The sequence below is a fragment of the Mustela erminea genome, chromosome 1, assembly GCF_009829155.1.
Source record: "Mustela erminea isolate mMusErm1 chromosome 1, mMusErm1.Pri, whole genome shotgun sequence".
Classification (NCBI taxonomy): domain Eukaryota; kingdom Metazoa; phylum Chordata; class Mammalia; order Carnivora; family Mustelidae; genus Mustela; species Mustela erminea.
In genome coordinates, this window is record NC_045614.1 from 80,479,260 (window position 1) to 80,501,453 (window position 22,194).

Here is a 22,194-nt window from a genome sequence, read left to right on the forward strand (position 1 = left end):
TATCTTATAACTGGACATTTGTATATAGGTCCTTTTTTTTTTTTAAGATTTTATTTATTTATTTGACAGAGAGAGACACAGCGAGAGAGGGAACACAAGCAGGGGGAGTGGGAGAGGGAGAAGCCGGCTTCCTGCAGAGCAGGGAGCCTGATATGCGGCTCGATCCTAGGACCCTGGGATCATGACCTGAGCCGAAGGCAGATGCTTAATGACTGAGCCACCCAGGTGTCGCTAAAAAGATAAATTTTTAAGCCAGCTACCACAGTGGACAACAGAAGAGCCAGCCTGTAGGGTAACTCCAGAAAGCGGTATAGAGGGGTGCCTGGGTGGCTGAGTCGTTAAGCATCTGCCTTCGGGTCAGGTCATGATCTGAGGGTCCTGGGATTGAGCCCTGCATCAGGCTCCTTGCTCAGTGGGGAGTCTGCTTCTCCCTCTGCCTGCTCTGCCTGCTCTGCCTGCTGCTCCCTCTGCTAGTGCTCTCTCTCTTTCAGGCAAATAAATAAAATCTTAAAAAAGAAAAAGAAAAAGAAAGTTGTATAGAACACAGAGGTCACAATCATCCTGGCCAAGAGGTGAGGGAGCTGGGTTACTTACACTCCATACGTCAGTCACATGTGAAGAGCCTCCCAAGGTGGGGGGTCAACTCTCAGACATTTCTGACTTGTCATGTTCACAGGCAAAGTGGATTTTCACGCCCCAAAGGCTCAGGCTCACAAAGATACAAAGATATAGGGGGTAGACTTTGGGAGCCAGTCTGAAGTACACCAAAATGTTCAGGGGTTCTGAGTGGAGCAATGGCAACATTTGCTATACCCTCTAAGAATCCTGTTATATTTTGAAAGGTGAGTATTGGAGCACCTGGGTGTCTCAGTTGTTAAGTGTCTTCCTTTGGCTCAGGTCATGATTCCAGGTTCCTGGGATCGAGCCCCACATTGGGCTCCCTGCTGAGCGGGAAGCCTGCTTCTCCCTCTACCACTCCCCCTGCTTGTGTTCCCTCTCTTGCTGTGTGTGTCTCTCTGTCAAATAAATAATTAAAATCTTAACAACAAAAAAAAGAAAAGTAGTGTAATCATAGCTTTTATCTTGAAATGATGGATGAAATAAAATATAAATTACGTTATATATATAAAAATTGCATAACATACATATAAATTTCACCATATAAAAGGGAACACAACATGCCTTAAAATTTCATATATACAATTATTTACATATAATTATTTTTGCATGTGATTTATGAATAATTTTTTCTTTTATTGTGCTATATTTTACCTTTTCTATGGTGAACATGTAAATAGTACTTATACTTAAATAGTACAAAATAATAATTGTTTTTAAAATTACATCATGGCTGGCAGGCCCAGAGATGTAACCAGATATAAGCTTTTTTTTTTTTTTTTTTTTAAATTTAGAAAGCAATGACCTAAAACACCCATTGAGTCCCCTTCTTGGGCTTCCTACTCATGTGATTTTCTCAGGAGCCTGGGGCCTCATGTTTCCTAGAAAGAGGCACTGAAAACATGAGTGGATCAGTGCACTTATTTTAAGCTACTGTGAAATTATTAGAATCTGAGCCTGCATTCTGTTAGGCAATACAAAAAAACCACACACACACACAATTCTTTTTGCAGTAAAATAGGTGATTCTAATAGTAAAATCAATCCAAAATGATGAAAATCAGGCCAATCATAGAATGGAAACTATCTTTTCAAATAACTGAGGCATAATCATGTGTTCTTTAATTATGTTATATTTTATCATTTTTCTAGCACTCAAAATTAGTAAAGTGACAGAGTGAGAGAAATACTTGGAAGTTGCACAAGAAATATATTTTTGTCGGTGTGCCTCCCCCCGCCCCCTTCTTTTGACAATTCATGATGGAGACAATAAAGATTAGTCACATATGGGAAAGTGACTAGGGGAGGCCAAGTGCACTCACAGTCCTACAACACAGCTTAACCATGTTTCCAACATGGGTACTTACTTGTCAGTGTTCTCTCAGGTCATTTAAATTCTAGTTTTATCCTGCTATTCCAAAGAATCAGTCCATTAAAGATATTCAACTAAAGAAAAAGCTATTATCGTTTGAGAAGCACAAAATATTGAAACAGGTTTTATAACAAAAATCTACGCATTAGCCTGTATATTATTTCCATTCTCTGCAGTTAAATATTCCAGACTCATTAGCTCTACTGTTTGCAAAACAGTTTAACAACTGCTTGGTTTCCACGGCCAAAATGATTATATTCTATCCTCGATTCTCATATAGCTCTCTCTTATGTTCAGCTTACAAAATTGATAAAAGAAATAGTTAATCGGTACTCTAGAATTGGTACTCTAGAATTTGGGGAACTTGGAACCTGTCACCCCGCAAAAAGCAATGAGTTCTTTGGGTAGGAAGTATCATAAATTTTTGGGTAGGAAGTATCATAAATTTGCTTCATAAACGAAGTATCATAAATTGGGAACTTCCTACCCAATGAGTTCTTTGGGTAGGAAGTATCATAAATTTATAAATTCATAAATTGTGAATTCTGATAAATATCATAGCTTTCCCTGGACTAAGTAGAGATGGAATGAAATGAACGAGTGAGAAAAATAGCAGCTGGCATTAAAAAAAATGATTTTATGTATTAGTTTTGTTAGACCTTAAAAACACGATTTGTTATTATTAAATACAAAAAGAAAAAAAAAAGGTAGTTCTACAGTGGAGAAACCCAGCAGACACTACCTGAACCAAGTGATTAAAGTGGACATCTTCAGTAATGGGACAAATTGATGTGATGCATCAAGAAGGACAGCATCACTGTGGGCTATTCCTGCCAGAAATACACAACCTGAATCATGAGGAAACATCAGACAGACCAAACTGAGAGACAGTCCACAAAACAGCAGGCCTACACTCTTCAAAAATGGCAATGTCAGGAAAGACCAAAAAGAAAAAAAGAAAAAGAAATTTAAAGGCTGAAAGACGGTTCCAGATTAAAGGAGAATAAAGAGACTTGACAACTAAATGCATCGTACAATCCTAGATACTGAATTGAGAGGAAAATTGCTGTGAATGACATTGCTGCAAAATTGGCAAAAATTGCATGTGGACTGTAGCTTAGATAATAGTATTGCATTAATGTTAAATTTCCTCAATTTGATAATTTTATCAGAGTTATGTAAGATGTCTTTGTTCTTAGGAGATGCATGCTGAAATATTTGGTTGGCATAAATAGTTCAGAAAAAGAAAAAATATATATCTAGATATATTCCCATAAGCCTTAGTGCAGTTTTAAAAAATGAGGTAAAATTCACATAACATGAAGTTAACCATTTAAAGGTATACAAATCAGGGACACTGAATACATTCACAATAATATGCAACCACTACCTCTATCTTGTTCCAAAACATTTCACCAGCCCAAAAGAAAATTTTATGCCCATTTTTCTTTTTTACTTTTTCTTTTTAATGTAAGCTTGATGTCCAGTGGGGGTGTGAACTTACAACCTCAAGATTAAGAGTCTCATGCCCTACCAACTGAGCCAGCCAGGGTGCTAAAAACCTCATACCCATTAAACAGTTACTTCCTCCCTCTGAGTCCCTGGCAACCACCACTTTAATTTCTGTATCTACAGATTTATCTATTCTGGATATTTCTTAGAAATAGGATAACACACTATGTGGCCTTTTATGTCTGGCTTCTTTTACTTATCACAGTGCTTTTGACGCTCATCCACACTGTAGAATGTATCAGAACTTCATTTTGGGACGCCTGGGTGGCTCAATTGGTTAAGCATCTGCTTTCAGCTCAGGTCATGATCCCAGGGTCCTGGGATGGAGCCCCACACCCGGCTCCCTCCTCAGCAGGGAGCCTGCTTCTCCCTCTCCCTCTGCCTCTCCCTGCTGCTCGTGCCCTCTTGCTCTCTAGCTCTTTCTCTCTCAAATAAGTAAAATCTTAAGGAAAAAAAAGAACAGCGTATCTTTTTATGGTTGAATCATATTCCATTGTGTGTGTGTGTGTATATATATATATATATACACACTACATTTTGCTTACCCATATATCCATCAACGGACATTTGGGTTGTTCTTCCCTTTGGGCTACTGTGAAGTCTTCAGTTCTTCTGGGCACATACCTAGGAGTGGAATTGCTAGTTCATACGGTAAAGTCATGTTTAACTTTCTAAGAAACTGCCAAATTGGTTTTCAAAACATCTACATCATTTTACTATTTATACTGTTCTTTGAGATTATTTCAAAGTAAAAAGTTAAAAAGAAGAGTGTGTGTACCTGGGTGAAAGGGAAAGGAAACATAAAATCACAAAAGTAGGAGAGTAGTGACAGATCTATCCAACAGAGTGGACCTGCCTGTGGACGGGGGACCCTTCAGGCCCCAGGAAGGGGAGACGCCAGAGTGGAAAGTTCTTTAAGGGATGACACAGTTTGAAAGTGCCATACTCAGACTCCTCCATGACCAGAAACCCAGCCCCAGGCAGGTGGAGGAAACCACAGTGTGCCCAGACTTTCTCTTCTCCTTTGGGGTGTCATTAGCAGCTCTATGTGGGCACAACTGCTCTGAAGGCATGAGTGAGCATGTTTTTGGAACTTAGCTTTTCTAAACAGGCATCCATGGGAAACTGCAGAAGTCGGCCTGACTGCCATGTGAGGGGGACCCTCGTATGTAAAACGAGGCTAAATGCCCATCTCATATGGTTGTTCTGATAGTGAAAGAACACAAATGTGGCAAAAGTCTAGCAAAGACTGTACAACGTGGACAGACCCTGAGGATTATAACTAAGGCCTCTAAATTGAAGTTCCCGTAAGCCTGTTAGTTACTCCTGCTGCTCAGAGTGTGGTTCCCCAACCAGCCACATGGGGAACTCCTAGGAGCTTGTGAGAAATGCAGACGTTCAGGTCCAACCAGCTGGCTGACCCAGAGTCTGCATTTCAGCAAATCCCCAGGTTTTGGCATGCCCATTAAGGTTGAAGAAGAGCTGCTCTAATGCTCTGTTTCCTAAACTTTTCTAATTTAACAGCCATCTGGGACTGGTAATTAGAGAACCCCCTTTCCCATGTCTTCCTGCAGTAGAGCTGAATTCAGTGAGTCTAGGATGAGGCCCTGGAATGTGAATTTTTAACATGCCTCCTGGTGAGTCTTCTGGTTAGGTAATTTTATTTTATTTATTTATTTTTTAAGATTTTATTTATTTATTTGACAGAGATCACAAGTAGGCAGAGAAGCAGGCAGAGAGATTGGAGAAAGCAGGCTCCCCGCTGAGCAGAGAGCCCGATGCAGGGCTCCATCCCAGGACCCTGGGATCATGACCTGAGCCGAAGGCAGAGGTTTTAACCCACTGAGCCACCCAGGCGCCCCTGGTCAGGTAATTTTAGTAAGCAATATTTTAAATGCATAGTTTTATTTTTTGTAAGATGTTATTTATTTATTTATTTATTTGAGAGAGAGAGAGAAAGCATAAGCAGGGGCAGGGGCAGAGGGAGAAGCAGGCTTCTCTGCTGAGCAAGGACCCTGATGTGGGGCTCCAATCCCAGGACCCCGGGATCATGACCTGAGCTGAAATCAAGAGTCAGATGCTTAACTTACTGAGCCACCCAGGTGCCCCTAAATGTATAATTTTGAACACAAAGGGGGAAGCGGATCTTCTGGAAAGAGAGAGAGAGAGATTGTAAACATATGTTAGGAGGATTGAGTATTACTAGCTCAAGCATCTCTGAAATGCCCTGGGGCTTCAAGGGGGACTCTTAGCCTCAGGATCTGACACTTTTCTCCCACTGCAGACAGAGTTTTATGGAGACTCCGCTCTCTAATACTACAGAGGACCATACTAATCTCTGTTGCTGCAGAAAAGAAACGAGCTCCGAGAAGATAAGTAGTGGCCCACAGTCCCTCAGCCAGTAAGTAGTATTAGGACCTGAATTCTGACCAGTTTCCTTCTGCCTGCCATGATGCCAAGCAGCCTGGACCTGTCATGTATACCCCATCCAATGTGGCAGCCTGAGCCCGCCGGAAGTTCTCCTGTCTGGCTTCCTTCCACCTTCCCTTCTCTTCTGTCTGGGCCACTGTTGGTGAGGAAGCAGAGAACACTCCTGTTCTGGGCTGGAGGGCTTGGTCTGGCTCCCTGTCCTGGTTATCTCACTTTTCTAAATCTGAGTTTCCCGAACTGTAAAATGGGAATTATTTTAAGGAAGTGTGAAAGGAAGGATATTCTTTGAGGATGAAAGAAAAAACTGTGAAGATTCAGTATAAAACACATTAGAGTTCCTGGCATATAGTATATGCTCAATTAATGGTTGCCATTTCTGTCATTATTTTATTGTAGGGGCAGCAATAAAGGATATTTAGAGATGAAAATGAAACAGCTGATAGCTTGTGGTACCTATTTGTATATAGAGTAGGAGTAATTCCTCAAAGACAGACTTGCCTGTAATTTTGATATGTCTGTTTTCAGGCAATTTTGGTTTGCAAGATATATTTGTTTCCTGGAGCTTCTGTTTCAAATTGCCACAAACCTCATGGCTTAAAACAACAGAAATTGGGGTGCCTGGGTGGCTCACTGGGTTAAGCCTCTGCCTTCGGCTTGGGTCATGGTCTCAGGGTCCTGGGATCGAGACCCGCATCGGGTTCTCTGCTCAGTGGGGAGCCTGCTGCCTCCCCCCTTTCTCTGCCTGCCTCTCTGCCTACTTGTGATCTCTCTCTTTGTCAAGTAAATTAAAAACAAAACAGAACAAAACAAAACAGAAATTAATTCTCTCACAGTTCTAAAAACCGGAAGTCCAAAAGTGAAGCATTGGCAGGCCTGTGCCCCCTCCAGAGGCTCTGGGGGACTATCCTTCCTTGCCTCTTCTAGCTTCTGGTGGTTCCTGGCATCCCTTGACTTGTGGCAGTGTAACAAGTCAATCTCTGCCTCCCTTGTTCCAGGGTCTCTGTGCACCTTCTCCTTTTCTGTTTCTTATAAGGATGCTGGTTGGGGCGCCTGGGTGTCTCAGTCATTAAGCATCTGCCTTCAGCTCAGGTCATGACCCCAGAGTCCTGGGATTGAGCCCTGTATTGGGCTCCCTGGCCAGCGGGAAGCCTGCTTCTCCCTCTCCCACTCCTTGTTTGTGTTCCCTTTCTCACTGTGTCTCTGTCTGTCAAATAAGTAAAATCTTAAAAAAAAAAAAAAAAAAGGATGCTGGTTACTGGATTTAGGGTCCCCCTAGATAATCTAAGTTGCTATCATCTCAGGATCCTTAACTACATCTTCAAAGACCCTCTCTTAAATAAGGTCCCATTCAAAGGTTCCAGGCATTAAGATGTGGGCACGTCTTTTTCTGGAGCCACAGTTCAGCCCACTACACAAGGCTTGGACTGTCTCTCATTTCTTCTGACCCAGGAGAAAAGCAGTTTGTGTTAAGGAGATGTGGACAGGACATGGCACCAGAGAATAGGTCACTCCACTGTTCTCCCTCAAGCAGCTCCTGCTTCTCATGGTTTCTCTTCTCCCAACTTCATGGCCCTCATGATCCCACTATAATGGCCCAGGTCCTTCCAGGTTTCCCAATTCAAATTTCCAAGTAATGGAAGGTTGTTGGTCAGTCTGGATACAGGCTGATATCAGGGGAGGTGTCTTTCTCTGGGTCAGTCCCTCGAGGTCTTGAGGTGGTCAGGGAAGGGGAGGAAACATGGCCTTCAGGCCTCTGCGGTGGATCTAGTGGAGGACGGCTTCTCTTAGATGGAGGATATTTGAGCAGACAACCCTTGCAAGGGCCCTTGGAGGAGAATGTGGTGGAATCCTGGGTTCCACATTGTACCTGTGACTGTGCTCCCCTTAGGAAAGTGCCATACTCCTTTTTAGAAGTCAGTCACATTTCTGGGGAGACATCCAACACATATCCTGGGTTTGTGTTACGAGGGAGGTTCTGGTAACAGTATGATCACAATAGGGCCCCATTCATAGAGTGCCACTGTCATTTTTCATCGTATCTTTGTAACGGTGCTACACAGGAGAGTGGTCAGCTCTGCCACCATCCCATGGAGGAGGAAATCAAGGCTTGTAGCAGCTAGATTACTCACCCAAGGTCACTGCCTCCTAAGCACAGTGGCAGAAAGGCTCCACAACCTTTTCCACTGCATGTTTTCAGTAATGCCACACGTTAGTCATCCCTCGAGAAACCAGGTTGGAATTAATGTAAAGCCAAGGGTACCCTATTAGAAAAGAGAGCAACTCCAATTTAGAATGATAATAACGGTAAGGAAGGAGAGACAGATGTGCGAAAATAAGTGCTGGGGAATGTTGCCCACCCCAGCAAAAGTGTTCAAAATCTCATATTCATTCAGTCATTTATTTTTTTCTGTCTTCTGGTGGTATCACTGAGGGGTTGCTCCCTGTACAGTATACGAAGGACATTCATTAACATTCTTTATCTTTCCCAACTTAGGGATTACCTTGGGTGGGGGAGCTTCCAGCTGAGAGTGGAAAGGACCCCCAGGGAGCTAGGAAGTCCCTGTAAAAACTGGGAGATTCAACTACTCAGCTTCAGGGCCAGGAATGGGAAGGAGAGAGCCTGCACCAGGGGAGCGGAGAGACACCAAACTCCTCTTCCTCAGTAGCTGAGGAAGTGAACTGGGGCGGAAGGGACTGCTTGAAGTTCTTGCAGAGGAATCTGCCCGCCATTCACTCCCATTTCCCAGGTTTGGCTCAACACCATCACTCATGGAACCCAGGACCCTCAGGAGAGGGCCACTGTGGGAGACTTGTCTTTTCCCAATTCACCACACACACTCTTAATTTTCAAGGAAAAACTTAATTTTGAAAGTAAGGAGGTAGGAACACCTGGGGGGCTCAGTTGCTTAAGCGTGGGACTCTTGGTTTTGGCTCAGATCATGATCTCAGGGTTCTGATATGGAGCCCTGCCCTGGGCTCCCCTCAGGGGAGAGTCTGCTTGGGATTCTCTGTCTCTCCCTCTCCTCTAGCATTTCCCCAACCCCCACACTTGCTCTTCTCTCTCTCAAATAAATAAATAAATAAATAAATATTAAGAAAGTAATGAGGTGATCTTTAAATGAATTAGATTTCCAGTGGGGAGACCTGGCTCCCAAGCCTAGGGCCATGCACCCTGGCTTCTATATCATTACCTTCTTTGGGTCTGCACTACTTTTTCCTTTTCTTTTTTCCTTTCTTCACTTTTTTTTTTTTTTTTTTGCATCCTTCAAATGCACCTTTGCGAAAAGAGATTCAAACTCCACCCGCCCAACTCAGGGACGTCATTAGGACCTCCATGGGCCTGCTGGGCTCTGTTGCCTGGGTGTGCTAAAAATAACTGGTAGGTTAAAAAAAAATGTTGAAGCAGATTTAGGGGCTCTTGTGGAAAATGAAACACAGAAGCTGGGCCCTGGGTGGTTCTATTTAAAGATGATCACCATCTCATCCCTTCCCGTGGATTTCCATGTGAAGACTTTATTCCCCTAGTGCGCTGGCTGAGGGTGGGGGTGGGGTCCGATCTGCACTGGGGCTCACTCCTCCCACGACCCACTGCACCGCAGCTGCCCAGAGAGAAAGGAGCGCACGCGCCTGACCCGCAGCTCAGTTCTTTACTTCCACGATTGTCCCTTTGAATTGAGGAAAGCGAAAATAAAGTTTTCAAGGCCAATTTCACAATTTTATCTTCTGTGAAAAGCAAAATCAACGAGGCTATGAAAACTTACAAGCAGTTAAAACACTTTTATGTCGTCCTCCCCTTAGAGAGGGAGAGAGGAAATCAGACTGCTTTGTTCAAAGCAACAGCCAACATAAGCCTTTTCTTCTTTCTTTTGCTTTTTTTTTTTTAAAACACATCTGGTCTCAATCTTTATACACCAGTGGACAAAAGCAATTAGACAGCTCTGCTTTCCACGTCATAATAATGAAAGTCATATATTTTCCATGGCTGTCTCATTTGGTTACCCAGCTCTGTAGAGCGAGCTTAAATGGAATTTAAAATGCAAGTCTTTGCTTGACAGTACTCTTAGTGACCTGAGGGATAAGTGCTTCTGCGTCTTCCAGAACTGGGAAAAGAGAAAGGGTAGGTATTACAAGTGTGTGTTAATAGGTCCCCCACTATGCCATCTTTCTAACAAGCCCTAGGGGATGGGGACAGGCATCCCCTAGGGCTTTAGAATTAGAATCAGTTCAGATATAGATAGCAAGGTCTCTTGGACAGTCTGGTAGAGAAAGCTAGAGGTGCTTCACAGAAGATGATGCTTTGATTCTTTTGGTCACGAGGGCAAAAACTCAACACAGCCCAGCCTAAGCAAAAAGGAGAACTGGTTCCTGTAACAGGGAAATTTAGAGGCTTGAATCTGATCACACAACTGATTCTGAGGCTTCAAATGATGCTACCTCTTTTCCTTTCCTTCTCCCTCTCCCAACACTGGCAACACCAGGGGAAGGGTTGCCTCAGTACCCATACTCAGTAATCACGTTGAAGTTAATCCTCATGGATTCAGGTCCTCAGGCTTAAACTTGATCACAGTGTTGAGTCACTGATCCAGTCCCAGAGATGTAAGAGGGGTCAGCTCCATGCAACACACCATTGAGATTGGGTCAGGATTGGTTTTCTCAAAGAAAATTCTGTTTTAGCTTCAGAAGAAGGGGGAATGGATGCAGAATGACATAGCTAGCCCAGATGGGACCTGTTTGAGTTGGAGATAATCACCTCCTCCAGGCTGACGCAGTGTTGTGCACCCACCACTTGGGGATGGGGGCATAGCACCTGCCTTCCAGCTTCTGTGGAGCAGAAGCAGCCCCAAACCCAGGACACATGGTGGAGTGAGTAGAGCTAAAGTTGGATACTAGCCCTCTCTCCCTTTGGCAGGATGCTATTATGCAGTGGGATACCTGAACAACCGTCAGTAGTGGCACAGGTGGTGGGCAAACCCTGCAGATGTCCTGGGCATTGGCCGCAAAGAGATCTGTCACGCCAAGTTTTCTTGCCTGATATGCTTAAGCTGTGGCTTCCGCATAAGGGCATATGCACTAGCTGTTTTACAAGTGAGTGTTTGTTGAAATTGGGTGTGTGATGTTAACTCATAGAGGGTGTGCTGGAGTGGAAGCTTCCAGATGTGGTTTGATTGCCAGCTCTGTCCTTCACCATCTGGGCTTACTTGCTCTGATCCTGATGGTTTTTTTAGGTCTCAACTTCCTCATTTGTAGGAAAGAGGACTCTCCCCAGGGCCCTTCCCTCCCATGAGAAGTCTATGCTGGAAAGAGCAAGGTCTGGTGTCTTGGGGCTCTTTGCTTTCCTCCCAGTCTTCCCCTGCCTCTGTCAACCAATACGCTTCTTCCTTCCACCCCCTGGGCCCTCCCCTCAGCGGGTCTCAGCTGCGTGAAATTGGTGGTTTTACTGCCTCAGTCAGATCTGACACCTCCAGGGCATGTTTAGGTTGTAATATCCCTCCCCTACGGCATTGGTGACACACAAACCCCTTCTATGCCTGTTAGGCAAATTAGCACCCACTCACTGACCTGAGCTCCAGCAGACGCTAGCTGGGGACAAACGCAGCCCATCTGGAAGAATGAAATGCAAAGCACAGCGGCCAGCCGGATGGCTATCCCATGGGGTGGGGCACTCCCTGCTTGAGCAAGCACCATTTTTATTAATCGTATTTTTTAAAAGATTCAATTTATTTGACAGACAGAGATCACAAGTAGGCAGAGAGGCAGGCAGAGAGAGAGTGGGGGAAGCAGGCTCCCCGCTGAAGCAGAGAGCCCAACGCAGGACTCGATCCTAGGACCCCGGGATCACGACCAGAGCAGAAAGCAGAGGCTTTAACCCATTGAGCCACCCAGGTGCCCCTTGAACAAGCACCATTAATAGGGACACCTGTAGGGGAGGAAGGGACCCTGTGCTGTAAACACAACCCCCCCCCCCACCCGGGAGGCCTGGGGGTGCTGAGAACTGACTGGCCCGGTGGATGGATTTGTACTCCTTGTATAGGTGGGTATTTAACAGGCCTATTTGCATTTGCCAACAGCAAATTCTAGCACCCAGCACAGAACCCCATATGTGCCTTTTTCTCTTCTGTTATCTAACAGAAACCAAACTTCCTTTTAGGTTCTTGTGCCTGGTCCCACCCACCTAGGCCTGGGAAAGCTAGGGCAGAGTGACCTAGGTGACCAAGGTTAGCCCCTGCCACAGCTGCTGGAGGAGGGTTTGGCAACCTTATGAAATGTCCTTTGGGGTGAGCTGGTCTGCTGCTGTTTTACCACTCAGGGGCACCTTGGTCTTCCCAGGCACATGCTTTAGAGCTACTGGTCTGCGCAGGGTTAGGCAATGCCCACGGATGCCACTGGGTGCCAGTAGTGAAGTATTCTGGGGTCCGGACAACCAGTCACACACAAAATGAATGTCTTCTGGTAATGTCTCCTCTGTCATTCAAAGCTTTCCAGAGTTCAGAGCACACATAGGGAAGCATAACAATAATGGTGCCTATGTTCACAGAGTACCATTCAGTCCTCAAAGCCCTTTATACACAGGATAGTCTGACAGTTAACAACTGGAGCTCCTGGACTCAGATCTTCACTCCTGCAACGACCGAGGAACCGTCAGCGAATCGCTTCAGCTCCTGGAGCCTCAGACTGCTTGTCTGTAAAATGCAAGCCCGTAATTTCCTCCACCTTCACACATTTGGGGAGAGTTCATTGCAATAATCCATGTTAAGCTCTTAGCACACTGTCAGACGTAGAATAAAGACTGCAGACATGTTGCTGATTAACTGCTATTCTTACCCGTGAACTCTTTGACTAGAAGAACAATCCTGTGAAGTTGGTGGGGCTGAGATATTTTCTTTTTTAAAAGTGAGGAAAATGAGATCAGAGAGTGCAGGAGCTGGGGCGCCTGGGTGGCTCAGGCGGTTATGCATCGACTCTCGATTTCAGCTCCGGTCATGATCTCAGGGTCGTGAGATCGAGACCCCGATCAGGCTTTGGACTCAGTTGGGGAGTCTGCTTGAGATTCTCTCTCAGTTGGCTAAGCGGCTGCCTTTGGCTTGGGTTGTGATCTGGGGTCCTGGGATCGAGCCCCACAGTGGGCTCCCTGCTAACTGGGGAGCCTGTTTCTCCCTCTGCCTGATGCTCCCCGCTGTTGGTGCTTCCTCTTCCCTGCTCCCGTGTCAAATAAAGAAATAAAATCTTTAAAAAACAGAGAGATTCTCTTTCTCCTTCTCCCTCTGCCATACCCCCACATAGTCCCTGAGTGCATGTGTGCTCTGTCACTCTAAAATAAATAAATAAATCTTTAAAAAAAAAAAAGGTTAAAAAAATGTGGGGAAGGCAAGGGAGACAAGGGGGGAGAGAAAGAGAAGATGTTCATAGGCCTGGGAGACCAGGTGACCCATACAAGGGACTTCAGAAGGGGCAGAGGCTTACCCAGGCCACAGAAGCTTTGAGTTTCCTCTGTGGGTGCAGGAGGGGTTGTGACCTGTGAGTGACTGGCACCAAGACAAGGCCATTTTAAGGGGACCCTCATGGAAGGGTTGGGAACTTTACAGTAAATAAGGAGGAAAATATTGATTAACCTTTTATCCTGAAAAAGAAAAGACACCAAAAGGTTGACAAACACTTCACCCTCTAACGAAATTTAGATTGTGGTTTCAGCCATGTGCTAATTCCGAGAATAGCAACAACAACAACAACAACAAAACTAAACTTTTTTTTTTTTTTTCCTGATAAATCTGTATGGTAGTCTCTGCTTCATTTTTGACTTTCACATCACATTCATAGAAAGGGCTACAAAATCATTTGATGGCTTCATCCACTTTTTTAAGGTCTTTTCTAAATCCTTCTTATTCACATTGTGTTATCATTCTCTTTTGTCTCCCCGGTGCCATGAAGCGGCCATACTCAAGGCGTGGGGCTGCTGCTGTGCTACTCTCACGGGCTTCATGAAACCCTGCAGCTCTACACCATTTGCAATTTCACCTTATGAACCGATTTGCATTGGATTTGCATTATGATTTGAGATGTTGCTACAAGCCACAAAGGTGTTGATGGGTAGGGATGTCTGCTAGCGTGAAACAGGGAGAGACTTTATTTGAGTGTAGACAGTGTTACGGTCCATTAGCATGTAAGTTTCATGTTATGACAACTTTGCTTCATAAGCGAGTCATAACTGTAGGCATTTGGGTAACAAATACTCAGATAAAAACCACCCTCTGTATAGGAACGGAGTACACGGTTTTGATAAACACAGGACTCCGTAGCCAAAAAACATAGCTAAAGGCCTCTTTAGGTAAGCAGTTGTAATGGGATGAGAGAGAGCAAGAAAGTGATGATGGTAACAGATTACATATAACACACTGAATAAAATAGAAAACCACTGGTCCATTCCGACATGCATAAAGAAATGATTCAATTGAAAGCCTGATGAGGGATGAATTATTGACATAGTTTCAATAGTTTCCACACAATACTTACGAAAGGGAACAGAGCCCCTGTTGAAGAGGAAGCCGGCAGACTCCACGCTCATCCAGGGATGCAAGGGAACATCAGCGGGATTGGGGCAAACTGCAACCATAGCATTGCTTCTGCTCTATTCCTGACAAAGATGCACTCGTCCTGCCTGAATCTCACCAAGAGGAAACATCAAGTCAAACCAAAATTGAGGCACACTCCATACGTGTCTGGACTGTAGTCTGCACAAATGTCAAGGGCATAAAAATCAAGGAAAGAATGAGAAGCTGCTCAAACTCAAGTTGCCCAAAGGGACACCACAAGGACACATGTGTGATTCTGGACCCAATCCTTCCGCTGTGAACATGGTATTCTGGGGATTGCAGGAGAAACCTGCATGGGGTTTGAGGATTAGATGGGAACAAGGGATCGATGTTAATTTTCCAACCTTTAAAAGGGGTGTACTCTGCGTGGAGGAGGATGTCCCTGCTTGTGGGAAATGCACATTGACATCTTCAGTCATCAGGTCTGCAATTTACTCTCAAATGGTTTAGGAACAAAAACGTTCTTTGTACTATATTTGCAACTTTTCTCCAAGTTTGGGATTGTTATTTAAAAAAAAAAAAAGGAAGGAAGGAGGTCATCTTCACTGAGCAGTCCGCAAATTTCCCCAAGATGCGGGGATGGAGTTACGGGGTAGTGCCAAGGAGAGCTGCACTCCGGAGAGATGCCGGCAGCTGCCGGGAGGGTGCCATCTGGGGAGGAAGGCAGAGGGGGCTAGAGAGACTAGACTGGAGGTCTGTGCTCTGACAGCGACAGTATGCAAAGTGGAAGACACATCTGAGATGCATTGAGGAGGGAGTCTCCCTAAGGTTTGGAGAAAGGGAGGAGAAGATGATGAAGGTTCCAAGCTTCACAGAGGGAATGATGTGAGGCCAGCAGTGAGTTGGGACCTTGGGGGAATGCGCTGGGGCAGGGAGATGATGGGTGCTATTTGGGCATCTTGCTCTGAGTGCAGTCTGCCTGTGACATTGGGCTCCCCACTGATCTCCAAGCCATCAATCAACGGGGTTCATCTTCCCAGAGGTGGAGTTGGAGATCTTAGTGTGACATTTTCCTTGAGCCACCAGGAAGCAATGAAATAGGATCTAGAACCAGGAAGAAAGATCACAGTAAGCAGCATGGATTTGGGAGTTCTGCACTTGGAAGCTAAGAGAACAACAGAGATTAGTGAGGGAGAGCATGGGAGAGAGAAAGGAGGCTTTGAAGAAGGTCGAGGGGAAGAGGGCTGTGCAGGAGGCAGAGAAAGTGTGGCTAGAGAGGTCGGAGGGAAACCAGTCTGATTATTAAGTAATGTGAACATGGACCCCATATTTTCCTCTGCCCTACTGAGAAAAAAATCTACCAGATCACAAGGGTTTCCCTCTTACTTTCTGACATTCTGGCTTCTTCTTCTTTTTTTTTTTTTTTTTCCATTATATATATACTAACCCTTAAGGCTAAAGTAGACCCCACCCCACATTACACCCACAATCTGCTTAATTCCCTCTTGCTCAGTTTTGATAAATACTCAAGTCAAGCAATTACCAGAAGGGAGACATATGTCGTTATTAAGGTCCTGGAGTCTCAACTTCCTGAGTTCAAATCCCAGCTTCATCATTTACCAGTCATATGACCTTGGGAAAGTTACTAAACCAGTCTGTACCTCAGTTTCCTCATCTGTAAAATGGGCGTAATAATAGATTCCCCTGCTAGATATGTTATGAGGGTTAAAGGTATTAATATTTGATAACTACTTGGAATAGTGGCTGGCACAATATAAACGTATGTGCTATTAAATAAACTTGAACCTAAGCGGGCTGTTAACCCTACACGGTCCAGACACAGATGTCTAATAGCCCTTGCTCTTTTGTGAGCACTAGACAAGTTATACTTTCACCAAGCTACTTCCTGTAGGCCAGAAACTTTTGATGTCCAGAGGCCAGTTTAAACACCTCTTTATTGACAGATTGGAGCCCAATCTGTTGATCTTAGGAATCCCAAATTTCTCTCATACACTGAAGATGACCCCAAAGTGCTGGCTGGAGGAGGAGTAAGGAAAGTCTGAACCCCAGGTGGCACTGTGCTCCTGGACATTATTTCGGGCCCTGTCTCAGCTCCCAGTAGTCTAGTACAGCAGGGCTTCTCCGACCTTACTGTGCACACTCAGGACCTGAAGATGCTTATTTTGCTGCAGCATGGATGAAACTCAAGGACATTGTGCTAGGTGAAATAAGCCAGTTTCCCAAGGACAAATACTGTATGATTCCACTATATGAGGTCCCTGGTGTACTTAAATTCATAGAGACAGACACGGGGAAGGGGGTGGGGAGCTGCTGTTTAATGGTTACAGAGTTCAGTTTTGCAAGATGCTGAGGTCTGTGGACAGATGCTGGTGATGTCTGTAGAGCAATGTAAAAGTCACTAAACTGTACTCTTAAAAATGGTGAAGATGAGGAGTGCCTGGCTGGCTCAGTCGGAAGAATGTGTGACTCTTGATCTCAGGGTTGTGGGTTTGAGCCCCACAGTGGGTGCAGAGATTACTTAAAAAAAAAAAAAAAAAAAAACCTTAAAAAATTGTTAAATGGGCTACCTGGGTGGCTTGGTTGGTTAAGGATCTGACTCTTGATCTCTGCTCACGTCTTGATCTCAGGGTCATGAGTTCAAGTACTGCACTGAGTTCCATGCTGGGTGTGGAAATGACTTAAAAAATAAAAAAAATAAGGAAAAAAAAATCTCTTCTCATGCCCAGCGCAGCCATGCCTCATGGTCCCAAGAAGCATCGGAAGCGTGTAGCAACTCCAAAGCATCGGATGCTGGATAAACTGACCGGTGTGTTCACTCTTGCCCATCTACTGGTCCCCATAAGCTGAGAGAATGTCTCCCTTTCATCATTTTCCTAAGACTTAAGTATCCCCTAACAGGAGATGAAGTAAAGAAGATCTGTATGCAGCATTTTATTAAGATTGATGGTAGGTCCAAAATGATATTACCTACCCTGCTGGTTTTATGGATGTCATCAGCATTGACACGACCGGGGAGAATTTCCGTCTGATCTATGACACCAAGGGCCGCTTTGCTGTTCATCGGATTGCACTTGAAGGAGGCCAAGTATAAGTCATGCAGTGTGAGAAAGATCTTTGTGGGGATGAAAGGAATCCCTCATCTGGTGACTCTTACAATCCACTATCCTGATCCCCTCATCAAGGTAAATGACACCATTCAGATTGATTTGGAGACCAGAAAGATTACTGATTCCATCAAGTCTGACACTGGTAATCTGTGTCTGGTGACTGGGGGTGCTATCCTGGGGAGAACTGGTGCGATCACCAACAAAGCGAGACACCCTGGTTCATTTGATGTGGTTCATGTGAAAGATGCCAGTGGCAACAGCTTTGTCACTTGACGCTCCAACATTTTTGTTAATGGCAAAGGCAACAAGCCATGGATTTCTCATCCCTGTGAAAAGGGTATCCACCTCACCATTGCTGAAGAGAGAGACAAGAGACTGACAGCCAAACAGAGCAGCAGGTCCCTGCTGGTCCCTAGGTGACGTGATTGGAAGTCTCTATACCTAATTAAAGGTCATACGGCATGAAGAAAAAAAAAAAAGAAAGAAAATAAAATTTAAAAAAATAAGTAAAATGGTTAAGATGATAAATTTTTTTTTTTAAAGATTTTATTTATTTGTCAGAGACAGAGGGAGAGAGAGCGAGCGAGCACACGCAGACAGAGAGGCAGGCAGAGGAAGAGGGAGAAGCAGGCTCCCTGCCGAGCAAGGAGCCCGATGTGGGATTTTACCACAGCTAAATTTTTAAAAATGCAGATTCTGATTCATTAGTTCAGGAGCAGAGCCCAAGATGCTAATTTCTATGAGACTCCCAGGTGTTGCTGACACCATCTGACCACACTTTGTGCCGAGATCATACTTTGAGTCGCAAGCTACTACAAAGCTGAGCTAGGTCCCTTTAGTTCTTTTTTTTTTTTTTTTAAATGAAGCCCAACACCTGCTTTGCATTAAAGCTATAGTAACTGCTTGAAAGAAATAGAATTGGACTCTAAGCCCTTTGAGAACCCTGGCCTCTTCATTCTACACTCAGAGAAGCTGCCAGCAAAGCCTCCATCCAGCAGACACAGTCAAGCAAAATACGTCTATAGCCAGAATTATTTTCTGGTCCTCTGGGGTTGGCCTACTCACTAGAAAATTATCTCCAGCCCAATAGTTCATCTGGCCAGTTACAGGGCATGGTTCTTACAATGGGTTTCAGCCTGCAGCGTTTCTTCGGCTAACCCACGAGCACAGGGACCCCCCGAGATGTTCGCTGCTCATCTCCAGGTTGTAGCTTGGTAGCTGGTATGTAGTACGTGTTCAGTAAATATTTGTTGAACGAAAGTAGCTAACGCATACATAGTGCTTATAAAACAATGTTCTGAGAATTTTATATGGTAGATTATATTTTCCAAAAAAGGCCGTAAATGATCTCCCATCCTACATGTTTTTCTTATACTGGGACTGTGATAGTCCTCTGAGGAGTGAGGACTACCCCCCCCCCCCACCCCTTGAACCTGGGTGAGCTCAGTATGGATCAAATGGACACTTGAAGAGAAAAGCAAAGGACTATTTGCACAAGTCCATGTATGCTTTATCACTGGAGAAAAGATCTTTCTCGAATTGGAGTGTAGCTTCTTCCTATATCCATCTGTGATCATCCAGGGCCACACAACAGCTACCTCCCGGGTCTCCTTCGGTGGATTCCCAATGCTTTATTCTCTTGGATCTGTGGGTTCACTGGGGGTTGACTGAACCAGACTGTACCCAGCTGGCGTGGTTTGGTTTGGCTGCACACACCTGTCATCCTTCTCTAGACCCAGTGGGCTAGCTTAGGTATGTTCTCCTGGCAATGGCAAAGGCTCAAGAGATGAAGCCAAATCACACAATGGCTTTTCAGTCCTCCCCTAGCATCACATCTGCTTATATCCCAGCAGTTAAAATGAATCTCACAACCGAACCCCAGTCAAGAGCTCGAGAAGAGAGTAAATATTTTTAATAATAGTCCCACCCCGTTCCAAATGTTGACCACATATTTTGAGGTCTTAGGAATGTATGTAACCATTCCCTCATTCCCTTCAATACCCAAGCACATGGTTTCCAAACACTGCCTGCTGCTCCAACGTATAAATATGTCGGAACGTTATTTTACTCCTCAGGGGTCGAATGTGGAGCTTGCTTCCTATTATTGCTGGTGTAATTAATATATTACAATAAACATCTATGCACCTAAGTCTTGGCTCATATCTCCTGATTATTTTCTTACAACAAATTCCTAAAAGTGAAATTTGTTACCAGAGGGACTCAAAATTTTAAGGCAGAGGACAGAGTACTAATGGCAGAGAGCTTTGTTTGAACTCCCTCCTGGACGGATCACACACCGACTGGTCTATATACATGAAACTTATCTGCTAAGGAAACTCTTCACTGCAAATCACAGAAATGACTTTTAGCCTCAAGTGAGTTTGGGTAGCAAAAGCCAGTTTGGCCCAGGATCCAGCAAAACAGAACACTTAAGTTTACCAGGGAGAGGACCTTCATACGGAGAACTGTAGTTAGAGTCAACAAGTACTTATTTTGCAAAACACTATGGGAGGACCAAGCAAGGTTCCTGTCTTTGAGAAACATTTATTTTTTGTAACAGAATTCAATCACTAAGCCATACTTAGGAGTAAGGCATATTACATTTGTTAAAAAATTAGGGGTGTCTGGGTGGCTCAGTGGGTTAAACCTCTGCCTTCAGCTCAGGTCATGATCTTAGTGTTCTGGGATTGAGCCCCGAATCAGGCTCTCTGCTCTGTGCGGAGCCTGCTTCCCCCCATCTCTCTGCCTGCCTCTCTGCCTGCTTGTGATCTCTCTGGCAAAAGAATAAATAAAAAAATTTAAAAAGAGTTAAATTAAGGGCACCTGGCTGGTTTAGTTAGTAGAGCACCTGACTCTGGATCTTGGGTCATGAGTTTGATGTTGGATGCAGAGATTAGAAAAAATTAAAAAAGAAAGAAAATAAATAAATAATTAGATTTAAGTTCTGGGCTCTCACCGGGCTCTCATTGGGCTGGTGGAGAGTCAAATGTCAACTTGAGAGGCAACACACACACACACACATACACACGCACACACTCTCTCGAGTTGTATAATGAACATCTGCAGGAGTTACACCACAGACCACGTGGAGGGTTGGGAAGGGTTGTCATCATGAGTGCAATGCATCCACCCCATCCCACTTAGGCTGTACAAGGGCGTGGAGGATTATGCAGGCAGAACAATGGAGATAGGCCCGTCGCTGGTGGGTGTGCTCCCTGTTGCTCTTGCTCTTTGCCCATGTTCCCTGCAGGCGGGTATCCCTGTGCGTGGTTGCGAGGGTAGATCCAGTTCCTCTGGACACAGCTCAACCATGAGGAATTTTCTGGACACTGTCAAGGTGAAACACTTAAAGCCCAGTCCTCAGGGGTACCCACACAGCCATCTCTATCCCTGGTCCTGCTCCTCCCTCAAGAAGCTATGTTAGGGTGTGTTGGGGGGAGGGGATGTGTGAAATAGATCAGGGGGATTAAAGAGCACTTGTATCATGATGAGCCCTGAGTAGTGTATAGAATTGTTGAATCACTGTATTGTACACCTGAAACTAATATAACTCTACTGGAATTCAGATCGAAAATTTAGTAAAATTAAAAAAACAGAAGGTATGTTAGAAGAGGCCCATGTTCTAGAGACCTATAGGACATCCACGCTCCCTTTCACTTTTGAAGCTCGTGGCCACCATCTTCTTCCCCTCAATCCTTCAGGTAAATCACCCGTGGCAGGGGCCGGAAACTCAGATGTTCACAAGAATAGGCAGGTACATAAATGGATGACGGTCGTCCTGTAAGGTCTTGGGGAGTGGTGGTTACTGTGGTAAACTGGAAAGTATGCGATCTGTCTTATGGGAACCAGAATAACTCAGATCCTGCCAATTTTTGCCAAGGGACTATAGGGACCCAGAGATGCTAAATCTGTTATTATTATTATTTTTTTTAAAGAACCCAGAAATTTAGATTCTCATGGGAAATTGCCTCCTTTTTGAAAATTGCAACTAATATTTTAAATTCATGTAAAATACTTCCAGGCCAAATAAAAAGATATCCCAAGCCATCAATTTTAACTTGTGGCCTAAACCTCAGAAAACAAAGGGGAAGGCCATCCCACCAGGCAGTTTCTCTTTTTCCCACAGAAAACACACAAAAAGACTCGTTAACTCTCCTTGGGGCCAAGGGAAGTCAGACTTCCAGGACAAAGACTCAGCTACCTTCTCTCAGGGGAGGGAGACAAGAGGGGGTGGAGTAAATACTTTTCATTCTTTCTGGAGCAGCCACGGAGAAACAAATCCTTTCTCAGCCCATGTGGTTGATGGAGCACATTACAGTCTTCATAATTTGGATGGCTATTAGCTGGACAGTCAGACGCAAATAACTACGTGTAATAATTACATGGCAGCATTCAGACAGGCCCAGTGCATGAGCCTGCCAGACTCCGGGTGTGGAATCTGCAAATGCCTGGAGGTGGGTGTGCACGGCCATGGTGGAGGGTCACCAGATGAAGCTGGCTGGGAGACTGGGGGCCAGTCTGAGCCTGGAGGGCTTCACTTAAGTGTCAGACTAAGACACACTTGGATCTTATTCCTTAGGAACGAAGGGCCAGTTAAGACTTTCTGT

The 22,194-nt window shown here is 44.6% G+C and overlaps 1 long non-coding RNA gene and 1 pseudogene across 1 annotated transcript in view; one reads left to right on the forward strand and one right to left on the reverse strand.

Annotated features, from left to right (window-relative positions):
* Positions 1–22,194, reverse strand: part of LOC116582731 — a 66,986-nt gene that overhangs the window by 13,857 nt on the left and 30,935 nt on the right. The window contains exon 2 of the long non-coding RNA XR_004282509.1: positions 8,061–8,192. This is a non-coding gene — a long non-coding RNA (uncharacterized LOC116582731). The remainder of the gene's footprint in view (positions 1–8,060; positions 8,193–22,194) is intronic.
* LOC116582663 lies at positions 17,214–18,093 on the forward strand (annotated as a pseudogene).